Source organism: Hipposideros armiger, unplaced genomic scaffold (genome assembly GCF_001890085.2).
Source record: "Hipposideros armiger isolate ML-2016 unplaced genomic scaffold, ASM189008v1 scaffold_319, whole genome shotgun sequence".
NCBI lineage: Eukaryota > Metazoa > Chordata > Mammalia > Chiroptera > Hipposideridae > Hipposideros > Hipposideros armiger.
Genome location: NW_017731669.1, coordinates 982,963 through 997,749, shown reverse-complemented (window position 1 = coordinate 997,749; position 14,787 = coordinate 982,963).

Sequence of the window (14,787 nt, the reverse complement as noted above, 5' to 3'; positions counted from 1 at the left end):
CTGAGGTGACACTCACGGGGTTCGCCCTCTCTCGTCTCCGCCCCTCCTACCGGACTCGATGTGGCCTCCTCTTTAAGTCCTTCGTTTAGAGGTTCTGTTCATCTAGGGTACAGGGAACTTCCGAGGTTGAATATCTTATAAATTATTTGTAATTTTGTTGTGATCCTGGGAGGTAGTCAGCACAGCATCTGTCTATTCCGCCATCTTACCGGAAGTCCCATTTTCAGTTTTTTGAGATACCTCCATACTGATTTCCATAAGGCTGCACCAATCTGCAGTCCCACCAACAGTGCACCAGGGTCCCCTTTTCTCCACAGCCTCGCCAGCACTTGTTGTTTGTTGATTTATTGATGATAGCCATTCTGACCGGAGTGAAGTGGTATCTCATTGTGGTTTTTGTTTGCATTTCTCTAATGACTAGTGAGGTTGAACATTTTTTCATATGCCTGTTGACCATCTGTATGTCCTCTTTAGAGAAATGCCTCTTCATATCCTCTGCCTATTTTTTAATTGTGTTGTTTGTTTTTTTGGTGTTGAGTTGCATGAGTGTTTTATAAATTGTGGATATTAACTCCTTATCAGATATATCGTTGGCAAATATCTCCTCCCATTCAGTAGGCTGCCTTTTTGTTTTCTTGATGATTTCCTTTGCTGTGAAAAAACTTTTAAGTTTGATGTAATCACATATGTTTATTTTTTCTTTTATTTCCCTTGCCCAAGAGGATATAAAAGTAAAAATATTGCTCAGGGCAATATCTGCAAATTTATTCCCTATGTTTTCTTTTAGGAGTTTTATGGTTTCAGGCCTTACATTTAAGTCTTTAATCCATTTGAATTTGTTCTCATGTATGGTATAATTAGGTGATCCATTTTCAATTTTTTGCATGTGTCAGTCCAATTTTCCCAGCATCACTTATTAAATAGACTATCTTTATCCCAATGTAAATTCTTGCTTCTGTTGTCATAGATTAAATGACCATATATGGATGGATTTATTTCTGGGCTCTCTATTCTGTTCCATTGATCTGTGTCTGTTTTTATGCCAGTACCATACTGTTTTGATTACTATAGCCTTGTAGTATGATTTGATGTCAGGTAACGTGATACCTCCTACTTTATTGTTATTTCTCAAGATTGGTGTGGCTATTCGGGGTCTTTTATGGTTCCATATGAATTTTTGGATTATATGTTCTGTTTCTGAGAAAAATGTCCTTGATAGGAATTGTGTTGAATCTATATATTGCCTTAGGTAGTATTGACATTTTAACTATATTAATTCTTCCTATCCATGAACATGGTATGTATTTCCATTTATTTGTATCTTATTTGATTTCTCTCTTTAGTGTCTTATAATTTTCTGAGTACAGATCTTTTACTTCTTTGGTTAAATTTATTCCTAGGTATTTTAATTTTTTTGAAGCAATTGTAAATTGGATTGATTTCTTGATTTCTTCTTTTGATAGTTTATTATTAGTGTATACAAATGCAACTGATTTCTGCATATTAATTTTGTATTCTGCTACTTTACTAAATTCATTTATCAGTTCTAACAGTTTTTTGGTGGAGTCGTTGGGATTTTCTATATATAGTATCATGTCATCTGCAAATAATGACAATTTTACATCCTCCTTTCCAATTTAGATGCCTTTTATTTCATTTTCTTGTCTGATTGCTGTGGCTAGAACTTCCAGAACTGTGTTGAATAGAAGTGGTGAAAGTGGGCAGCCTTGTCTTTTTCCTGATCTTAAGGGGAAAGGTTTTAGTCTTTCCCCATTGAGTACGATGTTAGCTGTGGGCTTATCATATATAACCTCTATTTTGTTGAGATATTATCCCTGTATTCCCACTATGCTAAGAGTTTTTATCATAAATGGCTGCTGGATTTTGTCAAATGCTTTTTCTGCATCTATTGATATGATTGTATGATTTTTATTTTTCATTTTGTTTATGTGATGTTAATTGATTTTCAGATATTGAACCAACCTTGCATACCAGGAATGAATCACACTTGATCGTGGTGTATGATCTTTTTAATGTGTTGCTGAATCTGGTTTCCTAGTATTTTGTTGAGGATTTTTGTGTCTATGTTCATTAGGGATATCGGCCTATAGTTTTCTTTTTTTGTAATATCTTTGATTTTGGGATCAGAGTAATAGTGGCCTCATAAAATGTGCTTGGGAGCCTTCCCTCCTTTTGTATTTTTTTTTGAATAGTTTAAGGAGAATAGGTATTAATTCTTTTTTGAATGTTTCGTAAAATTCGCCTGTGAAGCCATCTGGTCCAGGACTTTTGTTTGTTGGAAGCTTGTTGATTACTGATTCCATTTCTTTAGTAATAATCAGTCTATTCAGAGATTCTGTTTCTTCTTGGTTCAGACTTGGAAGATTGTATGCTTCTAGAAATTTATCCATTTCTTCCAGATTGTCTAAATTTGTTGGCATATAGTTGCTCGTAGTATTTTCTTAAATTTTTTGTATTTCTGTGGTATCTGTTGTCACTTCTCTTCATTTCTGATTTTATCAGTTTGGGTCATCTCTCTCTTTTTCATGGTGAGTCTGGCTAAAGGTTTGTCAATTTTGTTTATCTTTCCAAAAAGCCAGCTCTTGGTTTCATTGATATTTTGTATTGGGGTTTTTTTTGTTTTGTTTTGTTTTTTGTCTCTATTTCGTTTATTTCTGCACTGATCTTTATTATTTCCTTCCTTGTACTCCCTTTGGGCTTGTTTTGCTTTCATTTTCCATTTCCCTTTAGTGTAAAGATAACCTTTTGATTTGAGATTTTTCTTGTCTCTTTAGATAGGCCTGCATTGCTATGAATTTCCCACTTAGTCCTGCTTTCGCTGCATCTCATAGGTTTTGGGTTGTTGTGTTTTCATTTTCATTTGTCTCAAGGTATCTTTTGATTTCTTCCTTGATCTTATTGTTGACCCACTCACTATTTAGTAATGTGTTATTCAGCCTCCATGTATTTGTGTGCTTTCCAGAAAAAAAAAGCTAAGTTCTTAGTGATAGAGTTTCATTTTCCATGAAACTACAAAATATTAAACTGACACATATCTAATAAAGTAAAATGTATAAAAATGAGAAATTGTCAAACCACTATTACAGTGAGAAATTTTGTTACTTATCTGTCAAGAAAATAAAATATTACTTAAAATATAGAAGATTTGACCAACACAATAAACACGTTTTAATGGGCTAATAAATAACCCTTCACCCAATCATATTGAAACAAATTTTAATAAAATTCAAAGAAACAATATCATATAGACCATGCTCTCAGATCACAATGCAAATAGATTAAAATCAGTAACAAAAAAGAATTTATAAAAAAACACAAAATTAAAAATGTTAAAGCATATGTAAAAATAATTGTGGATCAAAAAACAAATCAAAACTAAAAGTATAAATATTCTTAAAATCAAATAATAAAATATGACATACAAAAACTTTTCAGATACAGTGAAAGAGAAACTTCGAGGGCATTTGTGGCCCTAAGATTTATGTTACAGAAAAAAAAGGATGAAAATAAATGAGCTAATAATTGAACTTAAAATATTAGTTAAAAAATAGTAAAATAAATTCATGAATGTCAGATTTTAAAGAACAAATAAATTAAATAGAAAACCAAAATTCAATAGAGAATAATCACAAAGTTAAAAGGTATTTGAAAATTTAACTTATATAGATAATTTTGTAATGCAATTGATCATAAAACAAGGTAATGCTTCCCTTTTTATTATAACCTCCCAGGAGCTTTATTAAACAGTTTTTTCTTATTGCTCCTCATGAAATTTAATACCACACATATACTATATATCTCTTTATATACTGTATTCATACTTAGACTAATTTTCATTTCTTGGGGCAATATCTTCCCTGTTGTGAATGCACAGAATAACCAAAAACACAAGCAATAATAAAAATTTAAAAGTTAATGTAACTGCACATAGAGAAGAAATATAAAAATCAAGCATAATCTGAACAACTTTATACCAATATTTCCAAATAAATGTTCAATTTCCTATCAAAACTGATTTATAAAGGAAAACGAAGTCTTAAGTAATTCAGAGTGTTTGTTTTCTCAGGCTGCCATAACAAAGAACCACAGGCTGGAAGGCTGAAACTACAGAAATTCATTTTCTTGCCATTCTAGAGGCTGAAAGTACAAGATCAAAGTGCCAGCAGGGGTGGTTTATGATGAGACCTTTCTTCCTGGATAGCAGGCAGCTGTCTTCTTGGGATGTCCTCACATGGCTTTTTTCTGTTGTGGGTGGAAAGAGAACTCTGATGTCTCTTCTTGTGAGGACATCAGTCCTAGGGGATTAGAGCCCTACCTTTATGACCTCATTTCACCTTAATCACTTCCTGAAAAGCTCTCTCTCCATATATAGTCACATTAGAGATTATGGTTTCAAAATATGAAGTGAGGAGTGTGAGACACAACTCGGTCCATAACATTCAGTGAATACTAAAATTAAAAAAAGTATCAGTAGTTTAAAGACTTCCCATGAAAAATATATCAGGCATAGATGACACAGATGATATCATACCAAACATTCAAAGAGCAGATTATTAGGATTATGTTCAAAGTCTTTCCAACAGAGAAAGAAAGTAACACCACTCCCTAGTATATTTTACAAGGCTAGCATTACATTATGTCAACACCACATAAGGACATTGCAAAAATTGGGTATTATCAGCCAGCCTCTCTTATGATCAGAGGAAAAAATGTAAATTAATAATGAATTCAATCCAGCAGTGTTTAAAAAGTTATTGTGGCCAAGATGAGTTCATTTATAAAATGTTAAAATTGATTTTACATGCATTAATGTAATTAACCATATTAATACATTAATGGAGAAAAATACATATTCAACACAAAATATCCATTAAAAATTTTTTAGTAAAATACAACACTCATTTATGATTTGCAGCAAACCAAGAATGGTATGATGAACTATTTATCAGGTGATCCCTAATAAATTATTTCTACAAAAAGCTTTCAGTAAATAGTATTCTTAATGGTGACATGTTAGAAGCAATCTCTTTAAAATTAGAAATGCTTCCATTGCAGCTTCAGTCAACATTTCATTGGAGAACAACTAGTCAGCAAAATGTTTTTCTTTTTTGTTTTTAATTTTACATAGACACCCAAGCTACTCTGTGATAATGTTTTAGAATAAAAGAGCTTAGCAAGTTGGGTGAATATATCAATCAATCAACCGATTTTTTTCACAAATGGCAATTAACAGATTAAAACATTAATTTTAAAATGTCATTTATTATAGCAGCAAAAACATAGGATATTTAGGGAAAGCACGTGACAAAACAAGTCAAAACCTTTACAGAGAAACATATATGAAAGGCATTGAAGAAGACCTACATAAATGTAGACATCTCCATGTTCACAGATAGGAGGAGTGCAGATTCCAGATATCAAAGCTCTGAACATGTGTCTATATATTTAACCTTATTGTAATCAAATATTAAGATGGTTTTTAGAGGAAAGTCCAAGATGGCAGAACAGGTAAATGCTATATCTGTCACCTCCCATAATCACATTAAAATTTTTAAATTTTTAAATTAGTTTCCGGTGTACAAAGTAACATAATAGTTAGGCATTTATGCCCCTCACAAATTGATAATCCCCCCCCAAATATACTACCCTTCTGACATTGTATATAGCTGTTACAATTCCATTGACTATCTTCCCTATGTTGTACTCCACATCCTGTGAATATATATATATATATATATATATATATATATATATATACACACACACAGAGGTTGTCAAAAATATGTATACACATTTTAAAAAAGGAAAAATACTATATTAAATTATGATGATGTAACCACTTTGAACGCCTCCTGAAATTGCAGAAGTCAAACATGACTTGTATTCATCTTTTGTTAGCAATGCATATTATTACAATTTTTTTAATTAACATTTATTGGGGTGACAATTGTTAGCAAAGTTACGTAGATTTAAGGTGTACAATTCTGTAACACATCATCTATATATCACATTGTGTGTTCACCACCCAGAGTCAGTTCTCTTTCCATCACCATGTATTTGATCCCCTTTACCCTCTTCTATCACTCTCCTCCCCTTACCCTCTGGTAATCAACCACTAACTCATAGACACAGCATATTACAATTTTAGTACAGTTTTTTTCTTTCTTAAAATGTGTATACATTTTGAACACCATATATATATGTATAACTATAAAATTATAGTTGACATTCAATATTGTTCTACTTCAGCTTCAGATGTATAGCACAAATTATAATTAAATTCTAGATCAACCTCGAGAATCATCTGAAGACTAGCTGAGCAGAACCCATATAACTAAGAATATAAAGAAGAAGCCACATCAAGACTTGTAGGAGGGGCAGAGACACAAAACAGGATGACCCCAAACCAACAGATAGTGGTTGATCACCAGGAAGGGCAGCTTGGCGGCAGAGGTCCCCCCCGAAAAGTGAGGGGTGCCAGCCCTACATCAGGCTCCCCAGCCCAGGTGTTCTGTGCCAGAAAGAGAAGTCCCCACAACATCTAGCAATGAAAATCAGCGAGGATACCATCTGTCCATCCTTGTGAGACACAAGGCAGCTGGAAACTTAGACGTCCTCTTCAAGGACCTACACAGAGACTCACTCATTTGCAAGCACTCACCCTGGGCTCTCTGCATGTCTCTGGCACTCAAGAGGCACCAGAGACATACAGGGAAAGACTGAGTTATGTGGCTTCAGGCCTAGGGCTAGAAGGACAGCTGCCATTATCACTGTGTGGAGCCCACTTCACATGTTACCTACAAGAGGGCACCACCTTTCCTGTGTTGAACCCACCCCACAGGGCCAAATCTGAACCTGCATTTGTCTGGTAAAATCTGCATGTGTGCACACCACTTTGGTGACTCCCTTGGAACTTGCCCTGCTCAGTGACATTCTCAGTTCCTAGGTGGCTAGCCCCACCCCACAAGCTATGGGAGGCTTATACAGCAGTGGACAACCTGTGGCGACCTTGGGAAACTTTCAGTGGCAGGCAACCAGGCCTAGCTTGTGCTGCAGCCCTTCTTGGGCAGCTCTCAGGGATCTGCATATCTGAAGAGAGCAGTGTTCTCAAGGCATTTTTCAGAGAGCCTGCAAGCTCAGCACTAGGGCAGGAACTGAATTTGTATTAACTTTGTAAAAATGACCAACCACAACTACATAAGGCCACCTGGCCAAGAATGAGGGACATAGGAGATCTACCTAATACATAGAAGCAAATACAGAGAGGCAGCCAGAATGAGGAAACAAAAAAAAAAATGTCCCAAATAAAAGAACAGGAGAAACCTTCTGAAATAGAACTAAATGAAATGGAGACAACCAACCTACCAGAGACAGTGGTTATAAGAATGGTTATAAGAATGCTTAAGGAACTTAGTGAGAATTTCAAGAGACAGCAAGCATAAAGAAGGACATAGAAACTATAAAAAAGGAACCAGTAAGAACTGAAGAATACAATAACTGAAATAAAGAATATACTAAAAGGAATCAATAGCAGGTTAGATGAAGCAGAGGATCAAATCAGTGATTTAGAAGCCAAGGTAGCAGAAAACACTCAGTAGGAACAAAAAACGAAAAAGAAAAAAGAATTTTAAAAAACAAAGGTAGGGGCCGGCCGAGTGGCGCGATGGTTAAGAACTGGCTTGGGATGCCAGAGGGCCCCGGTTCGGATCCCACATATGAGGGCCAGTGACACTGCCCTCCACAGCTAAGATGCTGAACAACAGCTCAACCTGGAACTGGGCTGCCATGAGTCGCCTGTGATGGCGTAGGCTGCAGCCCCTGTGGCAGGGGGTTGCCATGGGCTACCATTTGTAGCCAGCAGCCAGCGTGAGCAGCCAGTAGCCGCAGTGAGCGGCCATCCAGAAGCCAGCGACTGATCTGCCTCACCCAGGAAGAGCGCAATGATGGTGCCAACTTGGGCCAGTGAAACAACGTCCTCCACAACTAGACTGAAGAACAAAACAACAGCAACTTATCTGTTCCCCTTCCCCCAATTCCCCAGCGCTGTTCCCATCCCCTCAATTCCCCAATAAAAATCTTTCAAAAAAAAAAGGTAGTTTAAGGGACCTCTGGGACAAGATCAAACATAACAACATTCATCTCATAGGAGCCCCAGAAGGAGGAGAGAAAGAGCAAGAGATCGAGGACCTATTTGAAAAAATGATGACTAAAAGCTTTGCTAACCTAACAAAAGAAATAGACATACAATCCCAGGAACCACAGAGAGTCCCAAACAAGATGGTCCCAAACAAGATTAACCCAAACAGGCCCACACCAAGACTCATTATAATTAAAATGTCAAAAGTTAAAGACAAAGAGAGAATCCTAAAAGCAGCAAGAGAAAGGCAACTAGTTACCTTAAGAGTGCACCCATAAAACTGTCAGCTGATATTTCAGCAGAAACTTTGCAGGCCAGAAATATTCTAAGTGACAGAAAGCTGGGGCCTACAACCAAGACTACTCTACCCAGCAAGGCTATCATTTAGAATTGAGAGATGAAAAGATTCCCAGACAAGAAAAAGCTAAAGGAATTCATTACCACCAAACCACTATTACAAGAAATGTTAAAGGGACTTTTTTAAGAAGAAAAAAAAAAAAGAGGCAGGGGGAGGGGCAGAGGGAACAAACAAAAGATCAAAAATACAAATAATAAAATGTCAATAACTAGCTACCTATCAATAATCACTTTAAATGTAAATGAATTAAATGCCCTAATCAAAAGACATAGAGTAACTCAATGGCTAAGAAAACAACACCAAATACATATGCTGTCTACAAGAGACCCCATACCGCAGATCAAAAGACACATATAAACTGAAAGTAAAGGGATAGGAAAAGATATTTCATCCAAATGGGGAAAAAAAAAAAGCTGGAATAGCAATACCAGACAAAATAAATTTTAACACAAAGACTATAATAAGAGACAAAGAAAGCCATTACATAACGATACAGGGATCAATCCAACAAGAGAACATAATGCTAGTAAATATTTATTCACCCAACATAGGAGCATCTAAAAACTAAAATATAAAACAAAAGTTGACTGGACATAAAAGCAAAGATTAACAGTAACTCAATCATAGTAAATGACTTAGTTGATATTTTTAGAGCATTTAAACCAAAAAGCAGAAGAATATACATTCTTTTCAAGTGCACATGAAACATATTCCAAGCTAGACCACATGTTAGGCCACAAAAAAATTTTCAATAAATTGAAATCATAGCAAGATCTTCTTTGACCACAGTGGTATGAAACTAGAAATCAGTTGAAAAAAAAACTGAAAAACACACAAACACATGGAGTCTAAATAACATGCTACTAAACAATGAATGGGTCAACAATGAGATTAAGGAAGAAATCAAAAGATACCTTGAGATAAACAAAAATGAAAACACAACAACCCAAAATATATGGGACACAGTGAAAGCAGTCCTAAGAGGGAAATTCAAAGCAATGATGGCCTACCTAAAGAAACAAGAAAAATCTCAAATAAACTGTCCAGCTTTACACCTAATGGAACTGGAAGACCAACAGCAAACAAAGCACAAAAACAGAGGGCCCAAATACATAAACTCAGAAATAAAAGAGAAGTGACAATGAACACCACAGAAATACAAAAAATTTTAAGAAAACACTACAAACCATTATATGCCAACAAATTGGACAATCTGAAAGAAATGGATAAATTACTAGAAGCATACAATCTTCCAAGGCTAAATTAAGAAGAAGCAGAAAATCTGAACCAAACCAATTACTACTAATGAAATCAAATCAGTAATCAACAAGCTCTCAACAAACAAAAGTCCTGGACTAGATGCCTTCACAGGTGAATTATACCAAACTTTCAAAAAAAGTAACACCTATTCTCAAACTATTCCAAATATTCGAGCTTATTCTACAAGACCACCATTACCCTGATTTCAAAGCCAGATAAAGACATTGCCAAATATCTGTGATGAATGTAGATGCTAAAATCCTCAACAAAATATTAGCAAACCAAATTCAGCAATACATTAAAAAGATCTGGTACTACAATCAAGTGGGATTTATTCTTGGGGTGCAAGATTGGTTCAATATCTGCAATTCAATTAACATGATATACCATATAAGCAAAATGAAAAATAAAAATCATATGATCATATCAATAGATGCAGAAAAAGCATTTGACAAAATCCAGCATCCATTTAAAGTCTCAGCAAAGTGGGAATAGAGGGAACATACCGCAACATAATAAAGGCCATATATGACAAACTCACAGCTAACATTGTACTCAGCAGGGAAAAACTAAAAGTATTCTCTTTAAGATCAGGAACAAGACATGGATGTCCACTTTCACCACTTTTATTCAACATAGTACTGGAATTCCTAGCCATAGCAATCACACAAGTAAAGGAAATAAACTCTTCCAAATTGGAAAGGAATAAGTAAAACTCTCATTATTTGTAGATGACATGATACTGTATAGAGAAAACCCTAAAGTTTCCACCAAAAAAAAAAACTATTAGAACTGATAAATGAATTCAGTAAAGTAGCAGAATATAAAATTAAAATTCAGAAATCAGTTGCATTTTTATACACCAATAACAAACTATCAGAAAGAGAAATTTAAAAAATAATCCCATTAACAATTGCATAAAAAATATACCTAGGAATAAATTTAAACAAGGAAGTAAAAGACCTGTACTCAGAAAATTATAAAACATTGAAGAGAGAAATTAAAGAAGATACAAATAAATGGAAAATATACTGTGCTCATGAATAACAAGAATTAATGTACAGTAAAATCTTAGATTGCGAGTAACGTGGTTTACGAGTGTTCCACAAGATGAGCGAATATTTCTAATATATTTTAACATGGTAAATGAATGATGTCTTGCAAAATGAGTAGTTTGTTTCTGGAATAAATTATGCTCACAAACCAAGGTATTACTGTACTTAAAATGTCCTTACTACACCAAAACAATCTATAAATTCAAGGCAATCTCTATCAAAATGCCAATGGCATTTTTCACAGAACTAGAATAATCCTAAAATTTACATAAAAAACCCAGAATAGCCATGACAATTTTGAGAAAGAAGAACAAAGTTGGAGGTATCATGCTATCTGATATCAAACTGATAAGGCCACAGTAATCAAAACAGCATGGTATTGGCACAAAACGGACACATAGATCAATGAAACAGAATAGAGAGCCTACAAATCAATCCATGCCTACATGGTCTTTTAATCTATGACCAAAAAAATGTATATGACTATACACTGGAGTAAAGACAGTCTACTCAATAAACAGTGCTGGAAAAAATGGACAGATACATGCAAAAAATTGAAACTGAACCCCCTTCTTACTCCATATACAATTATTGTTATAAATTCAAAATGGATAAAAGACTTAAAGGTGAGACCCAAAACCATAAAACTCCTAGAAGAAAACATAAGCAGTAAGCTCTCAGACAATACCCTTAGTAATATTTTTACTTGGGCAAGGGAAAGAAAAGAAAAAAAGAGAAAATAAACAAATGGAACTACATCAAACTAAAAACCTTTTCTGCAGCAAAGAAAACCATCAAGAAAACAAAAAAATACCTCCTACTGGATGGGAGAAGATGTATGATATATCTGATAAGGGGTTAATATCCAAAATCTATTAAAAATAAACAAAAACTGATACAACTCCACACCAAAAACACAAACAATCCAATTAACAAATGGGCAGAGAACCTGAATAGACATTTCTCTAGTGAGGACATACAGATGGCCAAAAGACATATTAAAAGATGCTCAACATCACTAATCATCACAAAACTGCAAATAAAAACCATTGAGATATCACTTTACACCTGTCAGATGGCCATCATCAATAAATCAATAAACAGAGACTTCCGGTAAGATGGCAGAATAGACAGACGCTGTGCTGACTGCCTCCCAGGATCACACCAAAATTACAAATAATTTATAAGATGTTCAACATCGGAAGTCCCTAGATGAGCAGTACCTCTAAACAAAGGACTTAAAGAGGAGGCCACATCGAGTCCAGTAGGAGGGGCGGAGACAAGAGAGGGCGAATCCTGTGAGGGACACCTCAGTGGTGGGGAGGCTTCCCCGGTTGGGGGTGAGACCCTCTGGCCCCACACCGCGCTCACCACCCCAGAGTTACTTTGCTGGGAAGAGGAGTTCTATGATAGCTGGAAGTAGAAAATAGTGAGGACTCTCTTTGCTCAACTCGGTGAGTCTGAGGGCAGCTGGAGAACCAGTGGAGCCAGCAAACCGACTCGCTCACGGGTGAGCACTCACCCGGTTCTTGGTGGAGGGAGTGGCTTTGTGATCGGGGCCCAGGAGCCTCCGGGAAGGACTGGGCTGGGTGCCTGTGGCGTGGGGGCTGGAGGTTTTTGGGACCATTGTTCCCCTGGTGTGGAGCTTGCACAAAGTAGTGCACAGGAGGGCGCCATTTTTTTCAGGGCTGGGCCCTCCCACAGAAGCTCAGGTCTGGGACTGCATTGGTCTGCTGGAATTGGCACAGGAGTGCGTGTGTGTGTGTGTTTGTGCGTGCACGTGCGGCCTTGGATCCCCACCCTCCGCACTGTTTGTGCTGTGTAGCCAGGGAAACGTCTGTCAGGTGCGCTCTGACTCCAACAGACTGCTTACTGAACCCAGAAGTGTGCGACTCGCCTTAGGTCCCCAATTTCCGCACTGCGCATGCAGAGTTGCCTGGGTGGCAATTGACTTTTGGGCTGCTCAGCCTGATCTTCGAGCAGCTGATTGGGACAGGCTGAGACAGGGCGTTTTCCTGGGCGTGTAGGGCCTCAAGCTGTGCATCTGCGTGATTTGGCCGGGGCTTTCCAGGCAAGTTTGTGTGGGTTAGCTGCCGATGCAGGAGTGCATGCTGCTCTGACTTGGTGGGGGCCACTGACCACACCCTGTGGTGCCTTGGGGGCCTGCCCCGCCCACCTAGAGCTCTGTTGCCAGACGTACCCTGAGCCCCTGATCCCTGGCTCCTACCTCTGCAGGCCACAGAGGGTTTTTTGCAGCAGCAGACAGCCGGCAACAATCTGTGAGTATTTTTGTGGTGAGCATGGTTCCAGAGCACACAGCAATTAATTGTGGGACGCTTATTTCAAGTCTAGAGGGAGGTCGGCGCATGACGCACTGAGCCCTTCCCTTTCCCCCAACAGCTGGTGCTGAGTCACCCAGAGTCTCTCTATTGCTGAGCAAGTGGTCTGCAGATTAAAGAGGCAGAGAGCCCCTTCCCCCTTTTTTTTTCTTCCTTTTTTTCCCCCTTTTTCTCGTGTTCCTTCTTTTTTTTTTTTTTTGGTCTTTCTGGGTGATCTAATACATCAAAGCAATCAGAGTGACACCCAGAATGAAGAAACAAAGACACATGTCCCAAGTAAAAGATCAGAAGAAACCTCAAGAAATGGAACTAAATGAAACAGAGGTATCCAACCTTTCAGAGACAGAGTTTAGAACACTAATGATAAGAATGTTTTAGGAACTTAAGGAGGACATAAAGAAGGATACACAAATCATAAAAAACAACCAGGTACAACTAAAGAATACATTAACTGGAATGAAGAACACACTCGAAGGAATCATCAGTAGATTAGATGAAGCAGAGGATCAGATCAGTGATTTAGAAGACAAAGTAGCAGAAATCACCAGTTGGAACAACAAAAAGAAAAAATAATAAAAAACAATGAAAATAGTTTAAAAGACCTGTGGGACAACATCAAGCGCAACAACATTCGCATCATAGGAATACCAGAAGAAGAGAAGAAGCAAGGGATCAAGAATGTATTTGAAGGGGGCTGGCCAAGTGGCTCACTTGGTTAAGAGCTCACTTAAGAGTTTGAGCTCTGAGCAACAGCGGTTTGAGTCCAGCCCGAGCTGAGCAGCCGCTGAGCTGCCAACAGGTAGCAGGATGGCTCAGCTAAGAAGAAAAAAAAAAAGAATGTATTTGAAGAATTAATGACTGAGAAATTCCCTACCCTGGTGAAGGAAATCGACATACAAGCCCAGGAAGTGCAGAGAGTTCCAAACAAGCTGAACCCAAACAGGTCCACACCAAGGCACATCATAGTAAAAGTGGCAAATATTAAAGACAAAGACAGGATCCTAAAAGCAGCAAGAGAAAGACAGCAGGTTACATACAAAGGCACTCCTATAAGACTAACAGCTTACTTTTCTACGCAAAGTCTGCAGGTGAGAAGGGAGTGGCAGGAAATAGTCAAAGTAACTCAAAATAAAGTCCTACAACCAAGATTGCTCTACCCAGCATGACTATCACTTAAAATTGAAGGAGAGATAAAGAGCTTCTCAGAAAACAATAAACAAGGAATTCATTACCACGAAGCTAGCATTGCAGGAAATGCTAAATGGGCTCTTTTAAACAGAAGAAAGGGAAAACAAGCTAACCCAGGAAGATCAGAAATACAAATAATAAAATGGCAATAAATATGCACCTATCAATAATCACTTTAAATGCTAATGGATTAAATCTCCAATCAAAAGATGTAGAGTGGCTGAGTGGATAAGAAAACAGGACCCATGCATATGCTGTTTACAAGAGTCTAGTCAGATCAAAAGACACACAGATACTGAAAGTAAAGGGATGGAATAAGATATTTCACGCAACTGGAAATGAGAAAAAAGCAGGAGTAGCAATACTTATTTCAGACAAAATAGACTTTAAAATGAAGACTACAATAAAAGACAAAGAAGGACACTACAT